Source organism: Styela clava, chromosome 7, assembly GCF_964204865.1.
Source record: "Styela clava chromosome 7, kaStyClav1.hap1.2, whole genome shotgun sequence".
NCBI lineage: Eukaryota > Metazoa > Chordata > Ascidiacea > Stolidobranchia > Styelidae > Styela > Styela clava.
The window spans coordinates 10,630,246-10,638,520 of NC_135256.1; positions in this window are offsets into that span (position 1 = coordinate 10,630,246).

Sequence of the window (8,275 nt, forward strand, 5' to 3'; positions counted from 1 at the left end):
ATGAACAGGTTGGAACTACTTCTTCGATCGGAAGTAATTTTAGTTAGTATGTCGTCGAAGCAGTTTGGCAAGGAATTGTTATGGAAATCATGGACTAATGATAATACTACAAATTTCATTATATCTTCAACTTTGAGTATATTTAGCTTTTCATAGAAATGGTTTACACTTTCACATTTATCTTTCCTAAAAAGAATTCTTGAAAAATTATTACAAATACTTTGCAATTTTGAGACAAGTGTTTTATTACCATGGAGCCAGACTGAGCAACAATATCGGATATGGCTGAGTAGTAATGATTGAAACATTGCTAGTAAAGCTGATTGATTAACACACTGGGATACTTTGGCAGCAACTGCCAAGTTTCTTTTTGTTTTACTAATAACATGCAATATGTGTGATTTCCAAGACAGTTTTCATCGAAGATAACTCCTAGAAATTTCATTTCTTTCAATTTCATTGCCATTGAGCAGCAGTGGTTTTGTACAACTCACACTTTTATGCTTGCTTGGATGGAATAATACAAATTTAGTCTTGTTAGCATTAAGAGATAATTTATTAACTAACATCCAGCTATGAATGTTGGCTAGTTCGTAGTTTGCAAGGTTTTCCCCATGAAGAATCAAGTCAGTGTCATCAGCAAACATGATTGACTCAGAGGATTTCAGACACCTGGACATATCATTAATGTAAGCTAGAAAAAATAATGGACCAAGTAAAGATCCTTGAGGAACTCCGTGCTTCATGACACAAATATTTGTAGAGAATGAACTGTCATATTGCACAATTTGTTTTCTGTCTTGCAGGTAGCCCCTGATCCAATTGAATGGGGCGCCTCTAATTCCATAGTGATAGAGCTTACTTTAAAGGGTTGAATGGTCAATGGTGTCAAAAGCTTTTGAAATATCAAGGAATATTCCAATTGCATGTTGTTTGCCTTCAAAAGCCTTGGTTAGTTTGTGTACCAAAACATTAGCAGCCATAGCAGTGGAGTGTTGCTTGCGGAAACCGAATTGATGCGAGTGGAAAACATTGTTGGTTTCAAAGTAGTTTGACTTTCTACTATACATTATTTAGAAAACGACGGTAGAAGACTAATAGGTCTATAGTTCCCAAGATCTGAGACACTACCCTTTTTAAAGAGAGGAAGAACTTTAGATGTCTTGAAACTTTCAATGAATAATCCAGTAGATAGTGAGAGATTGAATATGTATGCCAGAATATCAGTGATGTGTTCTGGAATATATTTCAATATTTTGAATGGTATACCATCGATTCCAAAACTTGACTTGGGCTTAATTTCGCTTATGATATTTTTTATTTCTAATGCTGTAGTAGGCCTTAAGAACATGGATGACGATTCTTGCTTCCCAAGATATGAAATGTAATTTTTGTCACAGCTAGCTGGTTGTGGCATATTGTCGAGCAATCTTTGTGCCACTTGGGAAAAGTGTTCGTTAAATTTATTTGCAATTTGTGTATTACTGCATTCAAGTCCAATCAAAGGACATGAATTGCTTTTATTTTTACCGATTAGTTCATTAATTGTTTTCCATACTGCCTTAATGTTGCCTTTGTGAGAGGCAAATTTGGACATATAATAACTTGATTTCTTTTTATGGAGAAGTCGAGCATAAAGATTCCTGCATTCATTATAATGTGACTTGTGTTTGTTATCTATGTTTTTATTGTTTATTAATTTCTTATAAAGTTTTTGTTTGACTTTGTTGAGTTTGCGTAACTCAGTATCATACCAAGGTTTGTTTAATCTGTTTGTTTGTGTTCTGTAAGAAAAAGACTGAGAGTAAACAGTAGAGAATTTATCAAAAAAATTTTCAAAGCATATGTTTGGATCCTGTATGCTGTTGAAGTCATCAATATCAATGAAATTCAATTCATTTATAAAAGTATTCAAGTTGGACGAAGTAAATTGACGACGAAGTGTTTCAATTCTGTTTTGGATTTGCTTTTCTAGGAGAGAGCATTGTACAATTGGCAAATGATCAGAAATACATTCTGCTAAAACAGCACTGTTAATTTTTTTATCATATACGTTTGTCCAGATGTGATCTATACAGGTAGCAGAACCTGAAGTTCTCCTGGTGGGACAGTTTATCAGAGAATAACAATTCATTGTTTTGATTTTAGATAGACATTTCATTTGAGTGTACAGTTCTTTACATTTTCTTCACATTTTTATGGTTTTTCCATTTTGGAAATGGAAAATTTTTTTGTAATTTCCCATCTGAAAAAGGGGGGAGTAATGAGACGACCACGTCTATAACCCTGTTTTATTCTGTTTGCCCATATTTATTCTCACGACTTGAGTCACTAGCGAGGCAGCTGCGTAACTTTCTCTTTCAGCTGGTTTGTCAGACTGCCGGCAGTGTAGATATTTCTCTGTGTATTAGGTTATTATTATAGCGTTTTATTGCCGTTAATCTGTGTAATTATTGTTGTAAAATGATATTAGTAGTACAGGTTTACTACTTCTCCAATTTGGCATGGTTCTGTTCACTAGTTATCTTAAATTTAACACTTCCGTAACTAGTCTATTTTCGCAGTTTATTTCCTGTGTGATTTCCGTATTTCTATGCGTATTTCCGTGTATATTACGTGTTTGTCGATAAGATAGGATTTGTGTTGTATCTTTGGTGTCATACTAGTTATTCTTATGTATATCTAGGTATGTTTTACCCGGTTTTTGTATCCCATTATAAGTAAATAGTTCATGACTGTGACGTCATAAACCAATTCCGTATCTTTTTGTTTCGTATGTATCCTACGGTATTTGTACTGTGTTTTCGTGTTTTTATTTGTTTATTGTATTTCTTCTTGGAGTATTTGGTTGTATTAAGTTCTTACATGTGTATAATTAATCTAATTAGTTAACTTAGTTACTCTGCTGTATTTAGAACCGCAAGAAGATTATTTTGTGATCGACATCTATAGCAATTACAGCGTCCAAGAAGCTGGCAGAAAGAACCTGAGTGGTGATATCAATTTTGGTACGCCACACTATACTCTAGTTTTGATGAACTTGGCAAAGAAGGGAATAAGACACAATGTAATTTTTTACACGAAGTTTATCAAATCTACTAATACCATCCTCATGTAGTGTAATCATATGTCACAGCTTTAGGGCAGGGTACAAATGATTTTGAACCATTTTCTCCGTTCTCTCAACGGCAACAATGTCATCAGGATTTGGGCAGTTGAAAGCAAACTTACAGTACGATTATCCTGCCACAAGATAGCAGATACATTTTGTCTTGCTGAAGATAAGTGTTCGCCTCTCTTTTTGCTTTCTCTTGAACTCTTCCGGTAAAGATTTTCTGTTTATGCGCACAGTGCCAACGGAAAACAATTTCATTTCATAACATTGCCGCATGAGCTCGTTTGAAGTGAAAAAGTTGTCGAATACCAAAAGAAGTGGAGCATCAGAATTGATGCCATCGCAGAGCGTTGCTAGTAGCATCATTTGAAGCTATGTCGGAGATCATGACTTTACCAGTATAAATTTCAAACTGCGACATGTAACCGGTAACTGGATCAGCTCTAGCCCACACTTTGTATCCTATTTTGATAGATTTTTTCGGCATGTGTTGCTTCATGAATGATCTCCCTTCAATCAAAATCATAGACTGCCATAAGGAGTGTTTATTTTCATTTTTGAATTTGTTATTGAGAACATCTACTCGCCGTGACCGATAGCCGTTTCATTATCGTGGCAGTGCAGTGCTTCCAAAATCTTTTTTGCACGTCATAACATTGTTAACAACGTTTGTTTAAACGTAAAATGGGATTGTAAAGTATTGACCAATAAAGCTCAATACAATGAAGAGACATAACTCATATCGCTACAAGCATTCCTATAAAAGCTTTCATTTCCATATTTGAAATGGGTGTCCACTGTCCAGGCCTCGATGTTTTTCTGTTTTGCATACTTATTCGTTTCACTCACCAATATGTTAAAAACACTTTCATTAAAAAATCGTTCGGAAAAAAATCCTGGCCCACAATTACAATCGAACTTACTTTGTATCTGGGGTGGACTGGGTTCCGAAAAGTTTGGCGACTTGGAAAGACATCTGGGGATAATAGTGGACCCTTTTTCTTCTACTGAAAAAACACTTTCATCTTCAGTGCTATTTTCATCAGCATTCCCACCACTGCCCACAGCAGTATAAGCATTAATTTTATTACTTGAATCCGACATACTAGATGAAGTTGAAATATTTTTATTTACGACATCAGATATAGGGGGAAGTGGAGAGGTATGGGCCACCAAACTTTGGTAAGCTCTACCGTCTTGGTCCTCTGCACTAAATAACCACTCTTTCACACACTGAATGTTTGACAAAACAGATAACCATTCCAAGCATTGTTTTCAGAATTAGTTTTGAAGAAAAGTGAATTTTTTCACAAAAATGTCATTTACACACAAAAAAATATCATGTGAAGTATGGGCCAAGAGATGTCAAGTATGGGCCATCTTCAAAAAACACGATTCCTACAATCAATGAAGCTGTTTTTTTAATAAAATGAAACGTGTGTAATATGCAACAGAGTCATCATCAATAGCATAGCCAGTATATACATGTATATATATCCTCTGTCTCTAGTAAGTGCTGGATCTTTCTAAAAGCAGACAACATCATTCAAATCTATTTCAAATATGTCACTTTCTGCAACTTGGAATTCAGTTTTCGTTAGATCTTCCTCTGAGAATAATGTATTGGTAAAAATCTTGGATATTTTTTAATATGTTCTCCTGATGACGGGGCTGACAAATATCTGTCCAGGGTTGCTCTGCTTATTTTGTACAAACGGCACGCTTCTCTTTTTGATAAATTCCCTTCTATTACTAGCTTTATTGCTGCAATCAATTGGCTTCCACTGAATTTTCCTTTCATCGTTCTGTTGTTCCCAATACCGGTAGCCTATTTGATAATGCCAAAATTACATTGCAAATATACAAAATAATGATGAAAAATAAAGATACTCTCATTATACAATGTATAGGCTACTGTCCCCGTTTATAATGATTTACAAATGTACCAACATGGTATGGGCCTGTCCATACCTCAGCATCTAAGATGGCCTATACCTTAGACTTAGACACCCTACCCGCCATGCTTTCAAGCAAAATTTGACTACACAAAAAGAGGAGCTGTTTCATCCAACACCCTCTTTAACGGGACCAAGGCACAGGTTCCTCGCCCTTTGACATATTTTATTGAAGAATAAAATAAAAGGTGACTGTTGGTTGGGTGAAATCTTCTTACAGCGTGTTTTCAATTCATTATTTTGTTGGTTCGCAAACAAACGGATATACACTAGTTCATCGCCCTCAGTATCGTCCAAACAGTCCCCATCAAACTCTGGATCACTTGCATGATCAGGGAATTTCACATTTCTTCCATCACTTTAGTAAACGCCTCAGACAGTGTAAGATTTTTGCTGAACTTATCAATTCATAAATCACGTATTGCCTGTGCCAAAACACAAAATTTGAAGATGGAAATCATAGGTCAGTAATTTACACCACCTTGATGACCCCAGAAACCATTAACAAGTTTTTCAAACCACATATCCCACATGCCTCAGAGTAAACTAACTAACAAAATTCCACCTAACGTTACGCTAACCGTACACAAACGTTAGTCTACACCAGTGTTTCCCAATCCGAGTCCGCGGTCTCAAATAAGTCCGCGGAGCGTTTGAATGAGTCTGCAACGAGACATAAATTCACTGCGGGTCGCAAACGTTTTTGCGAAAATTAACTATCAGCCAAGTTACGATTTGCGTTAGAATTTACATAAAACATAAAAAGCAAGTTTATTCACATAACATTAATTGAGTCAATAATTACTGGTTATTGAGTAGGGCTGGGCATATATTCAACTATTAGAATAGCAATTTACTATTCGAAAATTTGGTAACAGGTGACGCGACAGTGTCGCGTCGTCTAATCAAACGATTGGATACTCAACTCACTTGCGATTTCCGACGAAAACACAAGTCGGCACACGTGTGGATAGATAAATACCTAAGTAAGTACCGAGTTCTCGCGAATTCGAACAACAGGAATAATTTTTCTAAATTGAAAAGCGGCAACCCAAATTTTCTAAATTGAAAAGCGGCAATAATAAATAGTAAATACTGAAAATAAAACGGAGAACACCATACGTTTTGTTTTATGATGATCCGCGACCAATTAAAAACGCTTTTTTAGACATTTCGGGTGCTACCGTAGTAAGCTATACGTATCAGGGCATTATCCATTAGGATTCTTTGCCTTACTGCCCCCACATTAGTAGGTACAGTACTGGAGCGCTGTAAGTGTTGTACAAACAGCTCAGATTTGTCGAATTCACAAAAATACCAATTTAAAACAAAACATAATCGGGCACTCTACCACGCATTTTTGTGTCCACGGATTGTCATGATATCTGGTAATGCTTTTATTTCGTAAACACAACCGCAGATTGAAATGATCACAATTAAATTAATGATAACGCAAAGCGATGAATGTGTATTTTTGATTTACTAATATACTTTAGATACTATAGCAGATAGTAGGATTTTTCTAACGGCGATAACAAACTCGCAAGTTCGCAAAAAATATGTATCAAAACTAAATATAATCGGGCAATATATTATCACATTATTATGTTCGTAGATTGCCGTGGCATTTTAAAGAAGTAATGCTTTCATCTTTTCGTAAGTCGACGATGTCGCGAGTTACCGTAAGCACAATTAAATTAAAATAGAATGACATTTTAAATTCTCGTCGTTGTCATGGACTGAATATTGTACGACAGAAAAGACCATTTATACACTAAAGAAGTCGGCTCTTAACGAACGCATAATTGCGGCTAATTTTCGATTTTGAAATCCGTTAAAATTCTGTTGTGTTTGGTTTTATTATTTCTTCACAGAGAGTACGGTTGCATTAAACGAACCTTGAGTCCGCAAAGGTTTTCGTCGGGGAGAAAATAGTCCGTGCCAAAAAAAAAAGTTGGGAAACACTGGTCTACACAAAACACCGGTATTTTGCGGCGCAGTTCTTACCACTTCATGGCAGTTCCTGCCACGAACGAACCGATGGCAGCTCTTGCCGTGGTTATGGGCATGGCGCTATTGTCGGTATATTCACAAATTCATGTACCAGGTTTTAGTTTATCATGCGAAATTATATCTACTCAAACCCGGAACCTAACCCCAAATCCATACGATTTGTATCCATGAAAAAATGTTCCAACTTACCCAATATTTATCACCATCAGTGGCAGCCCTGCTATTATGGCTGGGCATTTCGAATCGAATAGTAAATTATTCGAATTGGTTCAGAGCGAAATTGCGAATCGCAGCCATCTTTTTTTTTTTTCTTTTCGCCCTGTGGTCGAGCTAGCTCAACTAGCTGCCCCAATCGTGTCAAATCTGATGAAAAAATATACCGAAAAAATTCTGCATCTTTGATCGGCTATGAGTCTAGTAATAGAATTCTTACAATAGGATCTGTTGCTATGGAATGTATTTTTCGTAATAATGTCACATATTTGCTTAAATTTTAAGTTGTTGAATAGAAATGTCACACTTATTATTGGAATCAGTGATTGTTTAAATTCGAATGTTCTTACTTTGAAAGTGCATGAGTTGAAGTCCCGCAGTGTTTCCTCTGTAATTTCGCCCGAGTTCGTTCAAAAATACGTAGAAAATAAGTTATCTGATCTATTTGATAGCGAGTTAGGTGAATTGTCTATCATGCTACTTACTTATTACATGAAACTTCGATCTGTTACACAGCCTGTGATGACCGCCCAGAAAAGTTTCTGTTGCAATGCAGAAACTTGTGAATAAACTTGCGCATCCTGTCCATCATCATGTTCGGGCATGTGGAAACGAATAACTGGCTGACTAATCTAAGTGCATGGACTGGTAACCGGATTTCCTCTCACCCGGCATAAATAGGTATATCCTACACTTTAACTTTGGTTTGCTACGTTTACTGTCATGTCTAATATTGAAACAATATCATTTTAAGATATAGGTATGCATTTGAACCAATACATCGTTCGCCAAATGCAACGCCCAATAGAACTAGTATCCTATTCAAAAGAAGAACACAGAACGCTATAAATGCCTAATCAAAATCACGCCAATGAGTTCTCAGTACTATTTCATCAATGGATGATACTAATTACACTGGCCAACAATTTTTCACTTTTCGAATGTTGTTTAAATTAATTAAATTAATAAAACTGAATGG